Below are 27,193 nucleotides of genomic sequence, written 5' to 3' on the forward strand. Positions count from 1 at the left end.
TTCTTTTTCCTACTAATCTTGGGATTGCTTTGTTGTTGTGTTTCTAGTTCCTTCAACTGTAAGGTTAGCTGATTTACTTGGTGCTTTTCTTGTTTCTTGACATAAGCACTGATTGAAATGAACTTTCCTCTCAGCACCGCCTTGATTGTGTCCCATAGGTTTTGATAAGTTGTATCGATGCCTTCATTTGTTTCAAGCAATTTTTTAATTTCCCCTTTGATTTCCTCTCTAACCCATTGCTCATTTAGTAACATATTATTCAGCCTCCATATGTTTGTAAGTCTTCCTTGGTGTTTTGAATTCTTGGTCTCAAGCTTCACTCCTTGGTGGTCTGAGAAGATGAATGGTATAATTTCCACTTTTTTAAATTTGCTGAGGCTTGCTTTATGGCCTATAATATGATCAATTCTGGAGAAAGTTCCATGTATTGATGAAAAAAAGGTGTATTCTGTGTCTGTAGGATGAAAGGTTCGATAGATGTCAACTAAGTCCATTTGCTCTAGAGTTTGGGTGAGTTCTATCATTTCTTTGCTGAGTTTCTGGTTTTTTGATCTGTCCATTTGCGTTAATGGGGTATTAAGGTCTCCCACTATGATCATATTAGAGTCTATTTCTGCCTTTAAGCCCGTTAATATTTGTTTCACGTAGCTAGATGCTTTGGCATTTGGAGCGTAAACATTTATTATGCTGATCTCTTCCTGCTGGAGGCTTCCTTTGATCATTATGTGGTATCCTTCTTTGTCTCTTTTGAGGCACTTCGCATCAAAGTCTATGTCATCTGATATAAGAATGGCTACACCTGCTCATCTTTCCTTACCATTAACTTGAAATATCTTTTTCCATCCTTTCACTTTCAATTTTTCTGATCTTTGTTGGTGAGATGCGTCTCCTGTAAGCAGCAGATAGTTGGGTTTTGTTTTTTGATCCAATCCTCCAATCTATGGTGTTTGGTGAGTTTAAGCCATTTACATTCAGCGTTATTATGGATAAGGGGCAGTTTGGTCCTGTCATTTTGGCGATGTGTTGTTCTATGATTGGGTCTTCTGTTAGCCTTTTAGTGGGATGTTCTCCACATTTGCCTTTGTTTCTGGTGGTTGCTATTTCTTTTTTCTTTCATGGGAACATCCTTGAGTATCATTTGTAGGGCAGGTTTAGATGAGACAAAATCTTGAAGTTTTTCTTTATTGTGGAAGAATTTTATTTCATTTTCAAAGACAAAGGAGAGCTTTGCAGGGTAAGTTATTCTGGGTTGAAAATTTTTCTCTTTTAGAATCTGGAATATGTCACTCCAGTCTCTTCTGGCCTGTAGTGTTTCCTCTGAAAGGTTAGCTGTGAGTTTGATTGGGGTTCCCCTATATGACACCTGATTTTTTTCTCGTGCACATTTAAGGATTTTTTCTTTTTGTTCAACTGAAGAGAGCTTGATTATCATGTGTCGTGATGAAGTTCGTTTTTGGTCAACTCTGTTGGGAGTTCTGTAGCCCTCCTGTATATTACTTTCTAATTCTTTGCTCAGATTAGGCAAGTTTTCCTGTATTATTTCACTGAATACACCTCTAATCCCAGCTTCTCTTTCTGCACCTTCTGGAACTCCCATAACTCTATGTTAGACCTTTTAATTATATCCTTTAATTCTTGGATACTTTTTTTAGCTTGACCTAGCTCTGCTTTCAGCTTTTTGCTTGCTTCTTCATGGTGACAGAAACTATCTTCTAATTCTGAAATTCTTTCTTCTGCCTCATTCATTCTGTTGTTGAGACTCTCCACTGTATTTTTAGTTTGCTCTACTGTATTCTTCATTTCTGATATATCAGCCTTAATTTGATGTATTACTGCTATTTCTTCTTTGAACTCTTGTTTGTACTTCTCATTGTTGACCAGCAGCTTTGCAATGAGTTTTCTGAGTTCTTTGTCCCCCATTTTCTCAATGTCTTCCTCAGTTAACTCTGGGAGTGGGCGAAGCTTTTGCTCCTTTGTTGGAGAGACTTCAGTAACATTCATAGTGCTTTTGTCTTGTCTTTTACCTTTTGTAGTTGCCAATCTGGTTGACGAAATCATCTCTATGGTGTATTACCTACAGGTCTATAAGTTGATTGTTATGTTCAATCAGTGCCCTGGATTTGGCGAACACAGCTGCCCTGAATAATTGCTTTGTCCGAGGCACTGATTTTGTAAGCAGCACTGAGCTTGTCGCCCCCTGCTGGCCAATAAGTCTAAGTACCTCCTGGGGTTATTTTGGGTGGAGTTGGAGGCGTGACTTTTCGGGGCTGTTTTTTTTCCATGGAGCCCATGCAGTGCTCTAAGATGGAGGTATTTTTGTCCCCAGATCAGTCCTTGGGTGATTCAGCTGACCTCCCTTCAGTGTAACAGTGTCTGGTCCCGTGACACTGTTATCTGAGAGTTGCTGAATTAGCGCATGCGCAGTTTGCCACTCCTCCTCTTGCAGTTTATCAGTGTTCGGAGCACATGCCTCAGTGTCCAAGATGGCGCCCGTATGGGGCACCAGTAAAGATCAGGGGGCTGTCGCCGTCAGCTCCAGGGACCACACAGACCCCACAGGCTGCAAGGCTGTTGCCGTGTGCTCAGCTCCGCGCAATTAACCAGCAACACGTCTACTCTGGATCTTCACTTGGGGTCCACACTTGCTGCCCCTGCCACCCGATATGGCACCAGGTGGAGAACTGCATCTGCTGGCTTTCAGTTCCAGGGACCACACAGACCCTGCAGGGAGCAAAGCTGGTGCTCCCCTCCACCCTTGGATCAGTTGCATATGAACAGCCAGAAAGGGGTCTGTGTGTTGCTCTGTCAACTCCGCGTTCTGCCTCTCCACACAAGATGGCGCCCTGAGTCCCCGAATCTCTCTGCCTGCAGCTGGTCCCAGTCACTCAGCTTGTCTGTCCGCTCCCAGACCACACTCACTTTCCTAGCTCCCCACGCGGACCCAGGCTCTCACCTGGCGGTCACAGCATCTGTGTGGAGGCCACTGCTGGATGTTTGGCTGGCGCTGGAAACAGATTGCTGGAGCCTGGATCACCGGAGCCTGGATTGCTGGGGTCTGAGTTGCCACTCATCGACTGCTGGTGGGTTCTTCGATCCACTGCAACACTGCTGTCTCATTTCGGCAGCTTCCCTGTGTCCAGGGGTGTTCCTGGTACCCCCTGCTTACTGCCTGAGCCCTACTTACCCCTTGTAATCCACTTATTGTACTTCTCCCTGCCTAAAGATTCTCCGCCTTATCAAACGTGTCTGTACTCTATGCTGCCATCTTGGTTCTCCCATCTTTAAAAAATTTAGATGGACAAAAAGATGAGAGTGCAAGAATGATTTTAAGATATTGTCTACACTTGTATAAACCCAAATAATTTCTAACATTCCTCATGATGCTTCTGTTTTATAATAAAGGGAGTTCATTAGTTCTAGGGATACCAAGTATAAAACATTAGTATTCCAGTGCTTTGATCTGAAATTACCTTAATTTCAAAGCAGTTGTTCTAGATCAGGAGTATTCCTTGGAACTTACTTTTGACTCTCACAAGAATCAAAACATAATATTCCTACCAAAAAAAGCTATCTAATCTCAAATAACAAAACTTCCAAGGTGGGGAACCTGTTTTTTTTTTAAAGATTTATTCATTTTATTACAGCCAGATATACACAGGGGAAGAGAGACAGAGAGGAAGATCTTCCGTCCGATGATTCACTCCCCAAGTGAGCCGCAACGGGCCGATGCGCGCCGATCCGAAGCCGGGAACCTGGAACCTCTTCCGGGTCTCCCACATGGGTGCAGGGTCCCAATGCATTGGGCCGTCCTCAACTGCTTTCCCAGGCCACAAGCAGGGAGCTGGATGGGAAGTGGAGCCGCCGGGATTAGAACCGGCGTCCATATGGGATCCCGACGCGTTCAAGCCGAGGACATTAGCTGCTAGGCCACGCCGCCGGCCCCGGAACCTGGTTTCTTGGATCTTGACAAAGGAATACCTTCACCCTGTGTTTTCCCTCACTTTAAAATATCCTAATTAGAAGAATGACTTTCAGATGCTTATCCAAAAATAAGTTCATTGTTCAATGTCTCATTATTTTCCTGGGTCATTTGGATATTGTTCACCATGTCAGACATCTTAGCTTTAACATCTGGCTCTTAGTAAGGTAGCTACATTAGTTTCTGTGTGCGCAAATCAAAATGCATACCATAAGTGCATTATCTTTGCAGAAATATGAAAATATTTAAATCTTCACAGGCTGTCAATTATGACTTCTTCAGTAATAATATTTAAGAGCCCTGAAACATGTAAGTGAATCAAACTAAATAGAAAAATCAATGTCCCTGTCATTTTTCTTCAGCTACTTCTTTCTTGCTTTGGCTTTTTATTTTATCTTAAAATGTTGACTTTTGTCAACCTTCCTTCCTTCAACTCTTCCATGATGGGCACTGCTTTCTGTGTGATCCAGAAACCCAGACCAGATCCAGAAAACAGACACAGTGAGGTGAAAAACCAAGAATGTGGAAAACAATTTTGAATGTCTGTTTACTGCGATATCATGTAACACTGAATCATTCAAATATTTGTTCAATTTTATTTTTGTATTCTAAGATTGCTTGGAAAGTAAGTATTGTGCTGGATTAGTGACTAGCTCTATCTCTGGGTGAATGATAGCAGTAAGAAACAATTCCTTGAGTGCCTGCTATTCATCATTGTGTCCCTTGCAGTTGCAATTAGAATATGTTGCATGAAGAAATGATAAATATAACCATATTGAGCTTCTTTGAAGAGCTTAAGAGATAATATATCTCCAAAGTTCTCAGTCTAGTTTAGATACTAAAGTTATGAACGAAGATGCCCAATAATATTCCTCATATTCTCACTTCAGATGTTAGAAAACACAATCATGGCATCTAAGCTTCTTTTGTCCAGAGAATTGAATTCTTGTTCAATCAAATGCCTATTTAGCAATATGTCTATTTAGATAGAAATAAATACTTTGCAAGTCCAGCATTGCTTTCTTCTACTCAGTGATTGGTATTCATCTCCGAAGGGCTGGGATATAATATGCTCTAGAATACCATTTCCAATCTTAATTGACAGAAGCCCACTAGTCATAATAGATTGTACAGCACACATTTTAAAAATGAATCCATATAATGTAAAATGTATGCATGAATTTTAACAAAACTTGGTAACCAAATAAACATTTTTAAATTCCCTTTTTGCAAAACTGTTCTGAAATTCCTTCATACTTGATAATATGCAGAAGCTTTTTTTCCCTCCATCAAGATTCACATTTCCAACTCTAAAACTGGGTTGGTTTGGACTATGTTTGTGAAGTTATTTGTTTTACAGCTTCTAATTACACAGCGCATGATAATTTTGTCTTGGAAAGAACCAAATATTCAAGATCGGCCATCTACAGTCAGGCAGATCAAGTTGAGCAAAATGATAGCTGTTCTCATTGCTACAGAGGGTTTATTTCCCTATCACCAAAAATGTTTCATAACCTATCACATAAGAACATTACTTATATATTAAATGGCTTTAGATGTGCTTTGGTCCTATATATACATGCCACATTTCATCCTCATAATAGACTTGTAGTATTGGCATGATTATTATTTCCATTTTCTATAGGAGAAAAGAAAGATTGCAGAGCCTAAGAACAGAATCCCAAATCACATATTTTTGAGTGAGCTTGGTATAGTAAGCTTCTTGGGACACACTCATTTCATGCCAGCATGCTGCATTTGTCTTGTTTTCACTTTCCATTCACAGTTTTCTACTAATGTACACTGCTGGAGGTAGTAGGTGGTAGCTCAAACGCTTTGATTCTCGCCACTCATGTGAGAGATTGAGATTCAGATCTGGTTCCTGGCTTCAGCTTGGCCTGTCCCTTGAAGAGAAAGATCAAATATATTTTCATTGTGAATTGTGAATTAAGGTTAAAATAATTGTATTACTGATCCAGTTTCCATATTAATAAATAAATAGTTCTCTAGACTATTTACTCTATGAACATTCCTTAGTTCATGCTTGAATTTGTTATTTTTTTAAAGATTTATTTATTTTTCTTACAAAGTCAGATACACAGAGAGGAGGAGAAACAGAGAGGAAGATCTTCCGTCCGATGATTCACTCCCCAAGTGAGCCGCAACGGGCCGATGCTGTGCCGATCCGGAGCCAGGAGCCTGGAACTTCCTCCAGGTCTCCCACACGGGTGCAGGGTCCCAAGGCTTTGGGCTATCCTCAACTGCTTTCCCAGGCCACAAGCAGGGAGCTGGATGGGAAGTGGAGCTGCCGGGATTAGAACCGGCGCCCATATGGGATCCCGACGCGTTCAAGGCGAGGACTTTAGCTGCTAGGCCACACTGCCGGGCTCCATGCTTGAATTTAAAGGTATGGCTGGAATTAATCATGTGATACCTATAACAGAACAATACAAATGAATGCTTAATTAATCCAAATAATATTTCAATTGCCATTTTTCTGATCCAGGCCTGCATAATTTCTGTTTTGATTTATTTCAATAGGCTTCCATTCTAGCTTCCAGTTCAATTTGCAAAATTCTATCGTGCTCTTTCGGTAAGTTGTGTCACACATCACTCCGATCTGTTTGCCTATCATTCATTATTCTTGTCTTGTTATCCCCTCCATTTATCATTATAAAATCTTCAGTTCAATGAGACTACCATATGCTCAGTCCCTTGACTGATTTGTTTCCAGCCCTCTATTTAACCTAAATTCTCAGACCGTTTCTCTTTGCCAATCTTTATCATGAGCTCCTTAGTCTCTACTGTAGCCTATCTCTGAAATCCAATAGCATTTGCTATCTGTTTGGCACATTCTATAATAAGTCTTATTTATACAGTCACTTAACCTTTCTTGACTTTGCGTTCTCGCTCAGCAAGGCAAAAAAGATTCTCCTATACAGACTAACATGGCATACGTCTTTATATTTATTTCACAGAGAATAGTTGCCTTTCACACTGTAGATACTCTGTAAATATTTGTAGAGTAAGTGCATAAGTGAATTCAATGAAGGAATGTCTTTTAAAAATATATACAAAATATTTCCAGAATGCTAATCTAGTGGGGATAATAAAATAAACCAGCTCATTAAAAAAAGAAAAACATAGCACACACAATTGTGTTCCTTATAAACAGAGCAGATAGTACTGGAAAGTGTTTGCTCTGGCTTTCTATACACCATGTTCACTGTATATAGGATCATGACTCCAATTTTAATTTGTTACATAGCGACACAAGAAGAACATCAATGTGTCAGTTCATAGCTATTTTATTCTGTTGTGGAATTCCTGTGAACGAGATGTAGATTTGAAATACATTTACTTTCATTATATCTCTGTATATATCTTCCAAATTCCCCTTTTGCACCTCCGCCCAAAATCCTTTCAGTAAGAATTGTTACAAACTTCCATAGCACACTGGCTGAAGTGTCCAATAAATGTTCAAACTTGGTCCCAGCTTCTTATATCTAAAGTTGAAAAACATTTGTTTGAATTTTGGCTGGTATAATATATCAAGTGGAACATAATCCACTTGGGAAATATCTGCTTTTATACTTATTGAAACATTTTTCCATTTTGAATTTCTGTTTTGCCTAATGATCATCTCTCCTTTATATTGATACTCTGTCTTTGTAGCCAATAGTTTAGACACTTAAAGGCAACACCCTGTGAATTTATAAAATGGATGATTTGTTTATATCCTTTTTGCATAAATTTGATCGTATTTCCGTTAAGACATGTAAGTTTGGGTTCATTCTCTCTCTCTCTCTCTCTCTGTGTGAGAGAGAGAGAGAGAAAGGGGATAACCAATATTATTTATTGCTAATTAATGTTTTTATAAGGATATTTGAAACACAATTTGACACACTGAAAAAATCAGCAATGTACTTGAAAGTAAAAAGGTGAAACATCACACAGACATCAATTTCCTGAAGACATCTACTTTTACAAAAGCTATTCTTCTTTTCCCTGAAATACCTGCTTGTTAAAGTGACAGTTGTAGGCATATTCATGCTAGCATTTTTCTTCATCCAACAAATCAAGAGCACTAAGCTGCTTTACAAAACAACGAAACCATTTTCTCAGCTCCAAATTCAAGGAAGAATATGGAATGACTTAGTATTTAGCCAACTCTAATGTTCAGTGAAACTGTGTTTTATAAAATAAACACACCCATGTTGAAATAAATCACCTTTGCAAACGGTTCAAAAACAACTGTAAAAAATTTTAACCAAAGAACTTTTTATAAATTGATTCTTGTATTTGGTCTCTCCATGCCCCCTTGTGGCAAGACATATGAAAACGCAGTGAACTCTAAAACTGAAAAGGTTCACTTTTTATATATTTAAATCCAAATAATAGTTTTTAAATCTCTTTAGAGATTATTGTATCATAGAGATAGATACTGTGGTAAAGAAATTATGGATGGCTAAACGTAGGAATAGATATATACCTTTTGTTTTTTACTTTTTTATTTGTTTGTTTTAAAGAAAACACTTCTTTTTAGCAGTGGAGCCACAACAAGTTATAGTGAAAATTTCATAAGGTACACAAAGGTCTCCTTTTTGTGTCTTTTATAACTTAAATTAGGAATAATGTAACATAAATAGCTGGAAATGCAATGTGCATAAGATGTATGAAAACGATGGTTTTTTTTTGCAAAACAAGATACCCCATTCCAAGTTTGTTCTGAGTCTTGAAATAAGAGGTTATTAAAGAAAATCCTTGTATAATTAAGTTAATGCAGCAGATTCTAAGTCTGAGAAAGGTAGCTAGGGACGCGAGTGCACCAAAACAGCAAATACAAAATTACACTCACTGAAAGGACCCACATCTTGGAAATACATGTTCTTTAAATATCTCCAGGTTTTGTAGAACTGTGTCTCAAGCCTTGTGAAAAATGTATATAAGTATAGATCTTGTCTTGACCAAACGACAAGATATAAATAGCTTCAAATGCACACAGAAGCACAGAACATGAGGTATGGTGGCATCTTAAGATCTAGGTCGTGGTTGCCTGTACTGGATATGAATGCAGCACCCAACCAGCACACATGAGATCCAGGAAGGAAGGGAGGGGCAGAACTGGCGGGGGGATTAAGGGGCTGGTTCCCTCGCCGGACAGCTACTCCCAATGGAGAGCGTGGGCTGGGATAGAGACAGACTAGACTATGCAAGGCTACAACACCTGTGCGCTGCATGTGGACTAGATCAGGGAAAAGCCAGGCTGGGCTGATTATTCCTGCTGGTGCAAGCATAAATTAGAGTGGGTGAGGGATGTTTGGGCATAGCCGCAGAAGCTGGCACTGGGGACTAATTCTGTCAAGTCAAATCACAGAACCACCTAAAGAGTGCATAAACCGGGACAGAGAGACCTGGGAGGGAAAAATGGGTTCCCCCTTCTTGGGTCACTATTCCCGTGGGAGGGCATGAAGACTGGGACGGGGGCTGGGATGGCTAGATAGAGAGGCACTCAACAACACCCGTGAGGGCTGGATGGTTGAGTTGGTTAGATAGAACTAAGCTTTAATACCCATTGACACGTATAAGAGCCAAATGGGATGGGGGACAGACTGGTCTTCTGCTACACATACTGGCAAACCAGGGTAGGGGGCGGGCCTGGTGGGGGTTATTGTGGGTCGCCCCGACTAGGCTGCAGCTCCCACTGGTTTGTGTGAGGGCCGAGTACGTGCTGGGCAGAACCAGACTGGACTGCAACACCCATTGGTTCCAGTGCAACTCGGGACTGAAAACAGAACCAACCCAGCAATTGCAACCACCAGCTGATCGTGGTGATGGACTGTGCCGGGCCCTGTGCTTGCTAGAGCATACAAGAAACTAGTCTGGGAATACCTCAAAGTTTCTTTGGAGATCTCCCTAATCGAACTGCTGGACTCAGAACTCTAATCAAGAAAAGACAGAAGACAGAGCAGATCAATCATTCATCTCAGCTATATGTTGGCAGCGATATATGGGGCAAACGGAGACTTTATGATGGACCATATCAATCGGTGGACGACCTCATCGAGCGAAACTGGCAGCGATTCATAACTGGAGAACTATTAACACCACTCGAGCACATATCTCAGAGCATGCCCCACATCCGGGACTCGGGGTGGGCGGGAAACCGGGTGGGGCTTCCCCCTCAATATCCCCCTTTACCTCAGATACAAGATGGAAACAATGTGGACATAATAGTATTACCCACTTCCCTATACCACCTGAACCTTTTTTTTTTTTTTCTTTTCTTTTTTTTTTTTTTTTTTTTTCTTCTTTTCTTTTTCTTTCTTTAACTGTAATTAACTATGTAAAGATTGTCAACAACACAATAAAATAGATAATAAAAAAAAAAAAAAAAAAAGATCTAGGTCATATCTGCAAATGCTTTCTAGGTTAGGTTTACCATATTTAGTCCTGCAGACTTTTTGAAGTACTCTCACAGACTAGTGGTGCCTTACAACAGTTTCACTCACAGCTTTTTCAGTTTTACAATGGCATGCAAGTGATCTTCATTCAGTAAAACATTTACTGTAAAATACGATGCATACTATCTTCTGATGCTAAGCAGTAATCCAGAGTCGTAGCTCCCAGTCAGGTGTGTAAACATGAGGATAAACAATGGAGACGGTAGTGTTCTGGGTTGCTAAGCTCTGATGTCTGAGGACTTTTCAGGACCTTGGAACCACTCTTCTGAACATCAGCTTTCAGTCTCCAGAAGTGAAGATGGCAATGGAAACTGCTAGGCCAAATCTGCTGCACACTGAGTCCAGGACGTAATCCAAAAAGTGGTTACTCTTCCCTTTTGTCACTACTAAATCATTGCTGTCAGTATGCTGTTGCCATGGTTTTCTTCATTTAACTGTCATTATGTGTGCAATTGTCTGGTTTCTGTATTATGACAGAGCTTTAGTTTGTGTGTGTAACTTCATGGGAGCTGATTGTAACGGTGATTTATGCCGTGTTCATACTTGTTTATAACTTTTACACCCTCTAAATGTCTCCAAATTTCACTAGTGACAAATCTATAGCCACATTTTGATTACTGCCTTTAAAGAATCTGTGCTTTGCCACGGAGCATCATTTTCACATATGCCTAGAACTGCTTGCTGATACAGTATGCACTTAATAAATAAATATATAAGAAACTGGAATGAATGTGTGACCAGGCTCATTTCATATTTGAAGCTTAACATTTCTCTCTACAAATCTGTCACATCAATATATTTATTTGCGAAAAGACCAGAATGACTCTGAATAGATGTTGATGGAAGAGCTATTTGTACAGCATTACCCGATGGCCCCTCATTTGATTGAGGTGTCCACAGGGAATAGAAAGAAAAATATTCATCTAAAAGGGGTGCATGTTTATCAGACAAAGTCTTGGTTTCTCTTCTGAGCAATTATAGAGTGTGTTTGGAAGAAATAGCTATACATTTAGCTGAATGAGGCTTATTCTCCCAAAGCCAAAGGTTCAGATTGAATCAGTTGAGCAACAGAGAAGGCAGCAGCTTTTAAAACATAGTGGTTGCATTAATGTGGTCTGTACAATTATCTGTCACCTGGGGACAATTTACTCAGAAAAATTACTTACATTGCTGAAACTGTTGTCCCTACTTATGTTTCACCCCAATAGTATATAGAGGTTGATTAGTTACTGCTGCTTTCTTCCCTCTGGAACTAAGGAGTGAATATGCTAACACAAGGAGGCTGTATGCTAGTGTTTCTCATTTTCTGTGGTTCCTGGAAACCTGTCGAAGAGAAATTTACAACTCTGGAAGGCAGCAGAAGTTTAGCTTAGTTAGCATGTGAACCACGGGGGCTTGGGGTTGTATTAAGTTGAAAATTATGAAAATGTTAGACTGTTTCTCCTTCTGCCTTTCTCCTCTTTGTAAGCGCTGCCTGCCAACTGCATTCTTTAGTGGCTAATTCATGCAGTATGGTTTGCAAGGAGCTTTAAAGAAATATTTTCCCTGCTGCTATTCCTTACATTCTCATTTGTGGCTTAAATGATCTATGTAGGAAATATTTACTTTGAGGCTTTGGTTTGGCTCAAAATTTGCCAAGTGATCAAATCCAGGCAAGGAGTCCACTGATCTTAGCAATGGAACCTTTCAGTGTAGAATAACGTACAGGCAAATGGCTCCAAATGGTTCCAAAATGATTCCAAACCTTATTTGCAGATTTAATGATGCAAATGTTCTCTGATGTCTAAAAGACAGGTAGAAAGTTGAACTATTTTTGAAGATTTATTTGTATATTTAGCAACTTCCCCAAAAAGTAAAAATAAGAACTAAAAGGTGGTAATGATAGTATCTGATGATTTTTGCTGTACTTTTTTTTTCCATTTTGCTCTCGCTTCTGATTTCTTTCCGTTCTTTATTGAATTTAATTTTCAGGAACTACTTTGTGAAGATATCCCTATATCCTTGACACTATACTCTACAAGCAGACACTTTTAGTCTAAGACCTCTTTCAGATGTAGCTCACATGTGACCTATATGATAATTCTGTGTACTACAAGTTAAAAATAATCTTCCACATATTTTACTCTCTTTGGGAAAAAAATCACACTCAAATATGTTTGAGTAATTGGAGTAGATGTGTAGAGAAGAATATACAAAGCAAAAATAATGTTTTTCTTTAGGACTGCATTTTTGTAAAGAGCAAAAAGCTATATAAAGTAATTTTGAAATTCACAGGCATGAACTTAAAGAATTTGAACCAAGTTTCAAATAAGCTTGATTTGATTGTTGATTTTTTTTCTATAAACTCTAAGCATGAGTGACTTAAAGTCATTGATGGAAAGTTTCTGGAAGGACATTTGGTTAGATATTTAACACAGTGGCCTCCATTGCACCTGCCAGAGTTGGCTTCAGGACACCATCAGTAGGTTATCACATCATGCAATTTTCTTTGGAAATATTTACATTACCGACATAAACTTAACAAAGAACATCGTTTGTATAAAATAATAATGTGCTAATAAATTAAATGAAATCATAATGAGATGCAGATTCAGGTAAGATTTATGAGGTACTTCCAGGTACTTCCTGAGCTATATTATATTCAGCAATTCCCCTTCAGTGTAGTCATAATAGTACTCCACTACCATACAGCATTGAGTTTAAGTTATTTGCTATATGAGCTTTTACAAATCAATGTCCCTGGTCCCAGCGCGATAGCGTAGTGGTTAAAATCCTCACCTTGTATTCCCGGTATCCCATATGGGTACCTGTTCTAGTCCTGGCAGCCCCGCTTCCTGTCCAGCTCCCTGCTTGTGGCCTGGGAAAGCAGTCGAGCATGGCGCAAAGCCTTGGGACCCTGCACCCGCATGGGAGACCTGGAGGAAGTTCCAGGCTCCTGGCTCCTGATTGGCGCAGCACCGGCTGTTGCGGTCACCTGGGGAGTGAACCATTGGACAGAAGATCTTTCTCTCTGTCTCTCCTCCTCTCTGTACATCTGACTTTCCAATAAAAATAAAATAAATCTTAAAAAGAATAAATCAATGTTCCTAAAGACCTAGATTTTAGGCATGTTGTGGCTTTTTTCTTAATGAGTGAGTTAATTGCTTTTTGCTTCTAGGTTCAGATAATTTAACAGAAATGGTAAAATAACAACCAGTGTTAAATTGGACAAAAATGTTTATCTTATATATGGAAACAGAATTCATGAACTTATTTCTCCATTATTCATTTTTCTCCTTTTGCAAACTTAATTACCACCACATCTTATTTCTCTAAGGCTTAACGCCCTCATTACTTCTTGTTGATATATTCTCACACTTAGGCCACCTTCTTTGCCTTCATATGTCAAAATGTGCAGTAAGAAATGAAGTCCCATGAGTCTGAATCAGAAGCCAAAACCCTAATAGAGAGGTCCAGCAAGCATCAGGATACTGGAATTTTCCAGGGTAGCTCTCAAGTCAAACATGGTTTAGAAATTGGATTCTGTCCTGACTCAGTGGCCTGGCTTGCTGTAATAGCCACATGAAAGGAGAAACTAAAATATAAGCAGCGCAAAGGCTCTTGCTATTCACTGACCATTATGTATATGTTGAGCAAAATTATGTGGATTCCAGTGGAATACTTCCTAAACCTTTTGTTAAAATAATGTTGGTATCGGATAGAAAGAAAGTACTATGCCTATCTGGAAGGTTCCAGGAAACAGCGACTTTAAAAGAAAAAAAAAAGAAGAAGAAAAAGAAAATAAATCTCTTTCCTCTATACTTTCCAGAATTCTTAACTCTCTGACTGCAGGTGTATAAATCCCAGAGTTGATTTAAAACTTTCATGTTTAACTTGGAGAGAGTTGCAAAGTCTTCTGGAGTTTCTCAGGAAGTGGTAAAAATTTTCAGAATATGATCTTTCCAGGATTAGCCCTGTAAAATAGACAAGCAGAGAGTTTGTCTTCAATAATCCTCTTTTTTAAAGATATTTCTCTATACTACTTTTGGCACATTCACATCATATTTTTTGTAGAAAATCAATCTTATTTTTAAATTATATTTTCCTTGATCTTTTTGATTTGATCACATTACTTGTCTCAAAGTATTGAGATCAGCAATTCCATAGACATTGGAATAAAGCTACGAAAGGGCTACTGATACTAAAACAACCCTTTGCTTATTTTTTAAAAACTGAAATACATATAGCATATACTTTACCATTCATTTTAAAGCATAACATCCATTGCATTAAGCATATTCACAAAGTAGTACAACTATTTCCGCTGCCTATTGTAGGAACACTTTTTAAAATCCCTGAATCAAAAACCTGCTGACCTTTAAGCAGTCACTGCCATTGCAGCCCCCCCACAGTCCCAAACAACCAGTAATAGTGTTTCTCTGTCTATGGATTTGCATTTCATTTGGGGGGAATTGTGCAATGCAACCTTTATTAATTATTTTATTTACCATATATTCAAATCTCAAGTTGTAGCATATATCAGTACATCATTCAGTTTCAACACTGAAAAGTACCCTGTTGCATGGTTTGTGACACATTTTAAATATTCACCAGCTGATGAACATTTAGTCATTTAGTAATTTTCTACTGTCAGATATTGTAAATGGGGGTGTTATGAACATTCATATAGAAGCAATCATTCTAACACATTTTGTTTCTCTTGAGTGTGTGTCTAAGAGTGGGATTTCTGGATCATACAGTATTTCTAATTAAATAGTGTTTTTTTTGAAAACTAGAGCGACCGAGAAAAGAGAGAACCTTCATACCTCTAGTTCACTCACAAAATGGCTACAATAGCGAGGCCTGAGCCATGATGAAACCAGGAAACTGAAACCCTGCTTGGGTCAAAAGTGAGTGGCAGGAACCCAAGTTCTTGGGCCACTTTAGTCTGTTTTCATGGGTGTATTTTCAGTGAACTGAATCAAAAGTAGAGCACTCAGGACATGAACTGGCACACAATTAAGCTTGGCCTGCTTGCCATTTATTTACTTGAAAGACTATTAAGAGAGAGAAGAGCAAGAGAAGGGGAAAGAGAAGGAGGTAGATGGAAAAGAGGGGAAGGAGTGAAAAAATTCTCCATTCACTGGTTCACTTTCTAAATGGCTGCAGCTAAGTCTGAGCCAGGCCAAAAGTAAGATCCAGAATGTTAATCCTGGTCTGCCACGTGGGTGACTGTGTCCCAAGTATTTCAGCCATCAATTGCTTCCTCTCAGGAACATTAGAAGCAAGGTGGGTCAGAAGCAGAGCAGCTAAGACTCAAGACTATGCTCCACTCCAGTGTAGGATGTTGGCATTTCAAATGGTGGCTTAATTCACTGCACAACACCGTCCACTGTGTTTTAGTTTTGATGAATGGCAAAAATTTCTTTCATAAAAGGGGAACACAGGTGCACCATGTTATGTTCCCAGCATTGAACTGTGGAAATTTCAATTTATTCACATCAATATTATTCCATATTATTTGTTTGTTTGTTTGTTTATTAGAAAAGCCATCCAGGTGAGTAGGAAATGAATCACATTGTGATTTTTACTTGAAGCTCCGGAATGGCAAATGACATTTGGCATATTTTTCAAATGTTTGTTGAACATTAGATTGTTTTATTATTTCTTTGTTTTGAATTCTGTGAGCTGTATTTCCATTCTTGGAATAATATTCTTTGATGCACAAAAGATGTTAAATTTAAGGAGTGTCATTCATCAGTTTTCTCTTTCGTTGCTTTTTGTTAGTCTCATGTATAAAGAATACTGTATGCAAGGTCCTTACATTTGCATATTAACATTTATTATTTTATGTCATATATATTCTGCCTTTTAGATATTACAGATGAATTTTTGTGCCTGATGCAAAGGAAGGGTTCACTTGTTTCTTTTGTTGCATATCTAATTTTGCAGCAACACTTGTAGAGGAAATTATTATTTCTTCTTTATATTTACCACTTGGAAGACCTGGGTTTTGTTCCCAGCTCCTGGTCTTGGCCCCGACCTTTCCCAGCTGTTGTAATCATTTGGGGAGAAAATCTGCAGAAAAGAGTTAACTTTGCATATGCCGGTCTCTTTGCCTTTCAAATAAAGAAAAAAAAAAGGGTAGGCATTCAATGTAGTGATTAAGAGCCTACCTAACATCCCCATATTCCATATCCATGTACCTGGGTTCAAGCCCCAGCTCTGCTTCCTGCTGATGTGCATCCAGCGAGCTAGCTGTGATGGTTCACACGCTTGGGTTTCTGTCAGAATATGGGACAATGAAATTTACTACTTTTGTTTTTGACTCAGTGTGGTTGCAACTATCCCGAAAGATTGAGGGGAAAACCAATGTGTATAAGCATATCTTTATGTCTTTGCCTCTGAAAATTTTTTAAAAATCAAGTAAAATATAAAACAAATAATTTATTCTAAAGGAAACCAACTATTTTCCACAAATAAAAGAAAATATATGCTATTTATCTTTCTGGGTCTGGCTTATTTAGCATAATATCAAATTCCATCCATTTTGTTAAAGGTGTCAGATTTAATTCTTTATGACTGAGTAACATTTCATATATACATGTACGTGTATACACATATATGTCATATACTGTTTATCAAATCAATAGTTGATGAACACTTTTTATGTGTGAGAATTAATACATATAGAGTATACAATGTTGTGGATGTTGTATAATTTGATGTTCAGTCATAAATATTGCTTCACGAAGTAACATCATATAAATGAAAATACACCTTTCTCCATGTTATGGTTATTACCGTGAATGTGTGCTGTTAATATCTTTGATTTAAAAACAAAATAATATGTATATATATAATGTCTATATTTAAATTTAATCTGTCGAAATGTAAAATTTTTGTAAATTAAAGGAAAAAAATCACAAAATTTGAAAAATCAATTGCCATTCATATATGAACTAATTTTTGGACTGCACACATATATATTGTGTGTGTGTCTGTGTGTCAATATCACATTGTTTTGATTGTTATAGCTCTGTAGTATGTTCTGACTTATAAAATGAACTATCATCTTCATTTTTATTTATGAAATCATTTTGGTTATTCCAGATCCTTTCAAAATTCAAGTGAAGTTTAAGGCTAGTTTTATCTTTCTGCAAGAAAGTCTTGGGAGATTCTTACAGGGATAAGATTTAACCTAAAGACTACTTTTGGGATATTACTATAATTACAACATTAACTCTTTTGAGCCATAAACATGAACATCTTCTCATTTATTTATTTTTTAAAATTTTATAAGCCACTTTGCAGTTCTAAGTGAAGAAGTCTACTGTCTTTTTAAGCTTATTTCAAAATATTTTATACTCTTGTGCTATTATAAATGTTATTGCTTGCTAAATTATCCTTTCTGGTTGTTAACATACAGATGCATAACTGATTTTTTTTAAAGATTTATTTATTTTTATTACAAAGTCAGATATACAGAGAGGAAGAGAGACAGAGAGGAAGATCTTTCGTCCGATGAGTCACTCCCCAGGTGACCACAATAGCTGGTGCTGCGCCAATCCGAAGCCGGAACCAGGAACCTCTTCCAGGTCTCCCACACGGGTGCAGGGTCCCAAAGCATTGGGCTGTCCTCGACTGCTTTCCCAGGCCACAAGCAGGGAGCTGGATGGGAAGTGGAGCTGCCAGGATTAGAACCGGTGCCCATATGGGATCCCGGGGCATTCAAGGCGAGGACTTTAGCCTCTAGGCCACGCCACCGCGCCCGCATTACTGATTTTTAATGTTAATCTTCCCCATCAAATTTGTGAGTTTGAAAATTTGTGAGTTCACTCTTTCTTTATGGAGTTTTTGCAGATTCTTTAAGATTTTCTGTATTATGATTCGATATGATTAAAGAGAGATGTAATTTTTTATACTATGTGGATTTTTAAAATTTATTTTTCTTTCTAATTATTTTGCTGCTACTGCAGGTAAATATCTGCTAAAAATGTTAAAACTTGGCATCATTTTCCTGTTCCAGATCTGGGAGGGTTAGTGGAAGTACACAAAAGGTTTGCAGCTTTATAATATTGATATGATGTTAACTATGGAGTTTCTATAAATGCATTCTCCTTTACTGATGAAATTTCTTCTGTTTAAAAGCTAAATAACATTTCAGTGTGTGTGTGTGTGTGTGTGTGTGTGTGTGTGTGCTGTTTTCTTTGTCTGTTCACCTATTCATGGACACTTACCTCAGGGTAAGTTTTTAAAATATGTTTCAAATTTATTCTTAGGCATTTTGTGCAATTATAAGTTATATGTTGCTCTTGAAAATTCAGTGTCTGGTTTTTCTGCCAAAGCATGGAAACATAATGGATTTTTATATGTGATGTTGTATCCATTGACTGTTACATGGATTTATTAACTGAAACGGTTTATGGATTATTTTGATTTTCATATGCAGTGTTCTACCATTTCTCAAAAAGGGCACTCTGACTACATCTTTTCCAAATCTAGAATCTTTATTTTTCTTCTTTATTGCACAAATTCATCCTCTTACTACACTATTAAATGAAAACTTTGATAGTGAATATTTTTTGTCTCTAAAATTCTCTTTTTTTAAAGATTTATTTAAATTTATTGCAAAGTGAGATTTGCGCAGGAGGAGAGACAGATTCACTCCCCAAGTGACCACAACGGCCGGTGCTGTGCCGATCCGAAGCCAGGAGCCAGGCGCTTCCTCCAGGTCTCCCACACGAGTGCAGGGTCCCAAGGCTTTGGGCCGTCCTTGACTGTTTTCCCAGGCTACAAGCAGGGAGCTGGATGGGAAGTTGGGCCGCTGGGATTAGAACCAGCACCCATATGGGATCCCGGGGCGTTCAAGGAGAGGACTTTGGCCGCTAGGCCGGAGCCGGGACCTCTGAAATTATTCTAAAGTTCCAACTTCTTTGTTGTTATTCTCAAACTCAAATTACTCTTATCAGTCCATAGCATTTCTGCGGTTCTATTCCTACTTACCATGACTTGGACAAAACCCATAGAGAATAAGTCAAAATAAATTTAGATACTACATTTTATGCTTTTCTTAAATATAGTACTTCTTCAAGTTATGCCTATATTGGTCTTACTTCATGCCTTCAACATGTATTCTTATGTATTTAATCTATATTTTTATATTTGTTTTCAGTGCAAAATTTATCCAAAAGAAGCTACTCTTACATAATCCAACATGAAAACTGATCTGATATTTCCAAACACATCTTTACATTTTAAGGCGCTTTATTTTTATCATTGTATTCAAGGCAAAATTTATTTAATACAAGCTACTCTGACATAATCACAAAAGAAAACGATCCTGTGTTCTTGAGAACATTTGCAATTTAAAATGATTTATATATTGACTGGGATGAAGGGTTGGAGGCAGATGAAATCTTCCATTCACCAGCTCATTCTCCAAATGCCTGCTCCTGCTTAGTCTGGGTCAGAGTCAAACACTGAGCTGGGAGTGATATCCAGGTCTCTGCTTAGTGACAAGAACCCAATTACATAGATACCTTCAGTTTCTGAAACCACAGGAAGGTCAGGAGTTGGAGCCTGTTGTTCAATCTCAGGTACTTTAGTGTAGGAACAGAGCATCTTAACTGCTAAATTAAATTCCTATCTCATCTTTATTTTTAGAAAAAAATGAGGATCAGAGGTTGTAAATGATTAGTTTCAACTTCCACTGGTTGTGAGAAAAAAATTAGAATTTTATTCTTTTCAACCGTATCCTATTGTTTTTCTCTTTGTTGTTTCTCTTAGACGGCAGGTCCATTCTCAGGTTTCTACGTATTTTCATATTGGTTCTTTCCTGCTTGATCACAGCACATATGAAAGCTGACTATTACTTCCAGGCAACTAAAAATTCCTGTGTGCTCTCGTCCATAGGTGAGTATCAAATATACTGTCCTGAAAGCTATGGGTCAAAATGTCCTCTCTGAAACTTGTCTTAAAAGAGATGCCAAGGGGCCTTGCGCTGTAGCCTTGTGGCTAAAGTCCTTGCCTTGCTCATACTGGGATCCCATATGTGTACCGGTTTTAATCCTGGTGGCCCCACTTCCCATCCAACTCCCTGCTTGTGCCTGGGAAAGCAGTTCAGGATGGCCCAATGCCTTGGGACCCTGCACCCATGTAGGAGACTAGGAAGAAGCTCCTGGCTCCTGGCTTTGGATAGGCTCAGCTCTGGCCATTGTGGTTGCTTGGGGAGTGAATCATCAGACAGAAGATCTTCCTCTCTGTCTCTCCTCCTGTCTGTATATTTGATTTTCCAATAAAAATAAAGAAATCTTTAACAAAAGATGGCAAGCTTTTGTTTTCAGAAAGCATGATTCATAGTTTATTTCCTTTATCTACATGTTTGTATAGAGAATTGTAAGTTGTCTTGAGTTATTCTCTTGCTCATTTCGAAAATTGACATAGTATTTAATTTGTAATGAAGAAACGGACCATCACAAGAATACCTGAATTGAAGATACATTGATGCTGCTTACCTTTGTTGAACTAATAGATAGTAGGTACTCTGTGGGATACAAAGATAAGCCTGACATGGTACCTCCATCAAGAAACTTAGTGATTCTGAATACAAATAGCTCTAATGGAAAGAAAACACAGTCCATCACATGGAGTAGGTACCCAGAGTACATGAGAATTCTTACTAAAAGCAATTATATGAGATTGCAATTCTCAGAAAGGTTTGAATTAGGAAGCTATTTCAAGGGGGTGTTGAAGAATGACTAGTGGAGCCAGGGCTATGGTGTAGGGAGTAAAGCTGCAGCTTGTGAAGCCTATATCCCATATGGGTACTGTCTGGAGACATAGATGTCCCACTGCGATCCAGCTCCTTGCTAATGCCTCTGGGAAAGCAGCAGAAGATGGCCCAAATACTTGGATCCCTGCATCCATGTGGATGACCCAAAAGAAGCCCCTGGGTTTCTCGGTTTGCCCTGGCCATTGTGATCATTTGGGCAGTGAACTAGAAAATGGAAGATATCTCTATCTCTCCATCATAGGATATAGTTCATTCCCAGCCCAAAATACTACTTGTTTTATACATTTTAGGAACTATGGTCAACAATCAATGTGCAGATGTATCAAAACATGTGCCAATTCAATTTTATTCTCATAACTCATGTTTAGAAATCTCATGAAACACCAAGGTATGATTCTTTTCTGCTTAATAATAATTTGCATTTAGAGAAAAACTTGTCACTTAATACTATGTACTATTATTAGTACTTTTAAAGAATATCTTGCTTAATTTTCATTTTTATTTTCCAAGATACAGTTCCACAGGCACAGCGATATCCCTTCCATCCTCCCTCCCCTTATTTACTCCACTCAACAATCCTATAAGTTAGTTATGACTCTTATTAATAAAGTGACTGTGAGTCAATAATGTTGAGTAAAACTTGGCTGGGGTTACGCTACCATTAATCAACAGTGCTGAGGTTTGCCTGATTTTCAACTCTTGGATCTTAACCACTCTTCTCTGCTGTTACCCTAAGGGTGGGGGTGTAATGATGATTACCCTTTGACTTACATCCAATTTCTTGTCTTCTTTCCAGACTCTCCTTTCTTGACATGCACGTGTGTATCACTTCAGTTGGGAACTGACTTTTTCTTTAGTTTGGAAACAGCAAAAGCACTGCTGAGAGCTGAATTTCTTTTCCAAGTTAGAGATGATTGCTTGGTTCCGCTCTTGAAGGATACTATATCTTTTCTGTGTCCTGGACAGTGGTCCCACCCTGTCAGTGCTCAAGAGCAGATTTGGGATCCAGTTTTCCACCCAGATTTACACAACTGGCATCCAAAAGCCCTTTATTCAGCAGTTTTATCATTTCTGGCTGTTTGCTCAAGGTAATTAGGATTCTTTCACTAGCCAGCACTTGTTTGCAATAGTCCTTAGTCCTCTGCTACCATCTAATGGCCACTAATCTCTCAACTCATCTTAGAACAAGATTCAGGAGGCGTGGGCAAGAAAGAATGGAGGAAGATTTGTTCTGTGACTCTCTAATCTGTAAACTGTGAGAGATGAATTCAGCCATAGATAGTAAGGATATTTGCTTGAGGTATCAAATTAGGCTTAATTGGATCTATTGTAGCTCTTTACAAACCAAAAACAAAGTGGTGGTGGTAGGATTACACGGACGATACAAGAAAAATCCATCATTCATGCAAGACATTCTACTTTTGGTTACTACACTGACTCATGATCATTTAAGATTCATTAGCTTTAATTTGTAAGGTGATGCAACACTGTATTACTTTGAATCCACAACCAATGAAAAAAAATATATGGGGCCTGGAATAATGGCTCAGTGGCTAAATCCTTGCCTTGTATGTTCCAGGATCCCATATGGGTGCCGGTTCATGTCCTAGTTGCTCCACTTCCCATCCAGCTCCCTGATAGTGACCTGGGAAAGCAGCAGAAAATGGTCCAAGACCTTGGGCCTCTACACCTAAGTGGGAAATCTGGAACAAGTTCCTGGCTTCATATCTGCTTAGCTCTGGCCATTGCAGCCACTTTGGGAGTGAACCAGCAGAAGAAAGATTTTTCTCTCTGTCTCTACTTCTCTCTGTAAATCTGCATTTTCAATAAAAATAAATAAATCTTTAGAAATTGTTTGTATTTAGTTTAGGTGAGGTATTTTGAGTTGATTTCAGGAACATTTGTGCAACTCAATTTGCAAATACTAAAATTTTCTTAATCGTTATCACGTCCAGTTAACGCCATGCAAGGCTAGATTTTCTGATTCTGTGTCTAGAGCAGCCTGACTTAATAACTTCGTGCCATTGTGTTACATCTGGTATAAACATGCTGATTGTATTTCTATCTGTTCCCTGACAAGATGGTGGCAATTCAGCAACAACAGTTACAACACGACATATCTTTAGATCTTCACTTGTTTCACTTCTCTGTTATTTTGTGTGCACCATTCCTTGCTGGGATAGATGATCACTTTCACATTCACTCTCATGTATCTCAGGAATTATCTTATTTCCCCCCTAGCTTTAGTGTTTTCATTTTGGTGTTTTCTTTGTAATTGTTCATGTGAATAGAGGAGGAAAAGATCGTGCTTATAATTCTATCGTTGCATCCAGGAAACTAATTGGAAACTGAGCCAAGTAATGTTTTTATCCTGCATTTAGAGAGTAACTTCTACGTACCAGAGTCTCTATTGGGTATTAATGATACAATGATAAGACAAACTCAGTCACTGCTTTTTAGTTTTGCATGTCTGGATTTAAAAGTGGCATGGATATCTTACAGTGGAGTCGATATGAAATAACTTTATACACCAAATTTTGATTTTATGTAACCAGCCAATGGCTTCTTTAACTTACTTCTTTATTAATGAGTAGTTCTGAGACACATAATTCCCATCCCATCACATTTATAAAGTTTTGTGTGGCTGATATTGCCTATTAATTAATTTATAATTATTCCACATTTATTAGAAAGCCATATAACTCTATCAACACCTACAGAAATTGCATTCTTTTATCTTTAAGTACTCTGATAATTTTTGGATTACACACAATAGCATTTGTTGTCTTTCCATCTATTACAAGATTCCCCCCAAATACATATATTCCTTATTAGAGTATATCTTCAGTGCAAGAGACAGAGTATTTTCTTTTTTTTTTAATATTTATTTATTTTTATTACAAAGTCATATATACAGAGAGGAGGAGAAACAGAGAGGAAGATCTTCCGTCCGATGGTTCACTCCCCAAGAGACCACAACGGCCGGTACTGCGCCAATCCGAAGCCAGGAACCAGGAAACTCTTCCGGCTCTCCCACATGGGTGCAGAGTCCCAATGCATTGGGCCGTCCTCCCCTGCTTTCCCAGGCCACAAGCAGGGAGCTGGATGGGAAGTGGAGCTGCGGCATTAGAACCGGTGCCCATATGGGATCCTGGTGCCTTCAAGGCAAGGACTTTAGCCGCTGGTCACGCCGCCAGGCCCCAGAGTATTTTCTATAAATTATAATATAGTATGCCAGGAGAGACTAGATACTCAGTTTCTCTATACATACTAAAATTAAGAAATGTATTTCTCACTTTTGTGACTGTGTCTTTAGTTTTTCTCAAACACTGTGAGTATGCTAGTTGGATAAATGCTTGTTAGCAAAATCCAAAAGAGAGGCATTATAAAAACACCTAAAACCAAATCTCAACTATATATCTATTTCTCTACCACTTTCCCTGACTGGAGTTTCTATATTTTTTGTTAAAAAAATGGCAAGCAAAACTACATCAAGGAACAATATTTTTCCCACTGATTTGCAACCTGTGTCAGCAACCCTCATCAACCATCAACAACGTTTGCCTACCTGTTTCTCACAGGTTCAAGGATATGGCCTGTTTTCAAGAATGAGATAATTGAAGGACGCCCTTTTGCACTCAGTGTGGCTGGCGTGTTTATGCACCATTATGTCTTTTGGATTTTATTATGTCTGGGCGATTTTCCAATCTTTTATGAACATAGTGTTTCAGGACTTTCCTGGATTGAAGCATGATTGTATATCTGGACAGTATCTTAGTCTACTCATGACAGCACTGTCCAGATGGTCCTGGACTGCCCCCAATAGAATGAGCTTTTTGCCAAAAATGTAGAAGTATGAATTTTATGAGGTCCAAGTCAAGTGCCTGGTGTATGTAATCTCCTCACAAGGGATTGGGATGGACTTCTGGAAAGTCAGATCAGTACTGATTAGAACACACATCTAATTCTAAAAAAGCTCAATAATCTTTCACATTCCACATATAATTATATTAAATGCATCCTCCCTTTTTTGGCCCTGGATGTCTCTTTAACCAGTCTTCCATGAGAAGCACAGTTATTTAAGTGAACTCCTGAATCCAAGGAAACTTTCCAAAAATGAAAACACAGGTTCAATTTTGCTCATAATCTGGCATGTTTTTACTCCTAGAGATAGATGATTTTAATTAGCACTCAAAAATCTGCTTTCCATTTCAACACACATACACATACAGAAAAAACAAGCTTTGCTTTTCCCTTCTTCTTCAACCACTCCCCAATATGTTCCTTATCTTCAGAGTTGATTTAAAAATCATTTCTATGTGAGCATGAGTTACCACATTTAATAAATAAAATGATAGGAATCCTGTATTTTATCTGACAACTCTAGCTGTTCTTAAAGTGTAAATTATTTACACCATTCCAAGTTTTTACTAACTCCAGTTGCTCACCTACTTTCTATGTCTGATTTATTTCAATGAATGTAATATCTCCTTGGTTCATCCATATTGTTACAGATAACAAAATTTAGTTCTTTTTCATGGCAAGTACGATTCCATTACATATATACAAAAATGTCTATTGAGACATTTCCCCCTTTTTAGTAGTATTATGATTGTCTTACTGGCTACAGAGTTCAGATCATTATTATATTAATCAGATCATTATTATGGTAATTAATCCTTTGTCATGCATACAGTTTACAACTTTTCTATCATTCTGGAGCTTGTTTCTTCATTGTATTGCTTACATCCAATTTTGCTGTGCTGTGAAGTTTTAAAGTTTAATGTAATGTCATCTGTTCAATTTTTGCTGTTGTTACCTGTCTGTTCAGGTAATATCTAAAAAAAACAATCCAGAGATTAATGAGATGCAGCAGCTTCTTTCTCTTATGTTTCCTTCAAGTAACTCCCCAGTTGGCTATAGGACTTAAATTTAAGTCTTTTGTCAATTTGATTGCATTTTGTGCATGTTAGGAGACAGAGTCAGAATTCACTTATCTTTATTTTATTGTTTTATTATATTAATATTTTTAAATGATGATGATGATGTTCCATGATACAATTTTGTAGGTATAGGGATTCCCCCATTTCTCTCCTCTTCCTTTCTTCCTGTTTTTCCCTCCCACAGTTTTCCCCCATGTTATTACAGTAGTGTAGTCCTTTCAGAACAGTTCCAAGTTTAACATTCTGCTGCAAAATTGCATCATGACATTGATAGTATAGATAAAAACAGAAAATCCAATATCGTACTGTTAAGGCATACTTAATGGATTCATTGAGACTCGTTTTATGTTTGAGAGTAAAGATGAGTACTGCAATGTATCTTTAGTTTGCAGAATGCTAATCACATCTATGAGTATATATGGATATACTCACTTACCTGTGTGTCTACTGATGCTATATTTTGGATTAAGATTGCCTTAAATTACAGAAAACATGATATTTGTCCTTTTGGTACTGGATTATTTCCCTCAGCCATAATGGTCTCTAGTTGATATAATTTTATTACAAATGGTGAAATCTAATTTTTTAACTGGCTGAGTAGTATTCCATGGAGTAAATGTACCACGGCTTATTTCTCCATTCCTCTTTTGATGGGAATCTGGCTTATTTTCATGTCTTTGCCATTGTGGATCTTCCTGCTGTAAATATATGGTTGTTCTCTAGCATCAAGCTTAGGTTGCCTTATGCCTAGAAAGGTATTATGTTGCTGGAAGAAAAGCAGCCGCTAGCTGGTGGGCATTCTGGACCTGGTTAATGCCAAGTCTCTGTTAGCTATACCAATATGCCAACATAGTGCTCTTTCCTTCTCTTTCTTTCTTTCTTCCTTTCTTCCTTCCTTTTCTTTCTTTCTTTCTTTGTTTCTTTCTTTCTTTCTTTCTTTCTTTCTTTCTTTCTTTCTTTCTTTCTTTCTTTCTTCCTTCCTTCCTTCCTTCCTTCCTTCTTTCCTTCCTTCCTTCCTTCCTTCCTAACTGGG

The sequence above is a fragment of the Ochotona princeps genome, chromosome X (assembly GCF_030435755.1).
Source record: "Ochotona princeps isolate mOchPri1 chromosome X, mOchPri1.hap1, whole genome shotgun sequence".
Taxonomy (NCBI): domain Eukaryota; kingdom Metazoa; phylum Chordata; class Mammalia; order Lagomorpha; family Ochotonidae; genus Ochotona; species Ochotona princeps.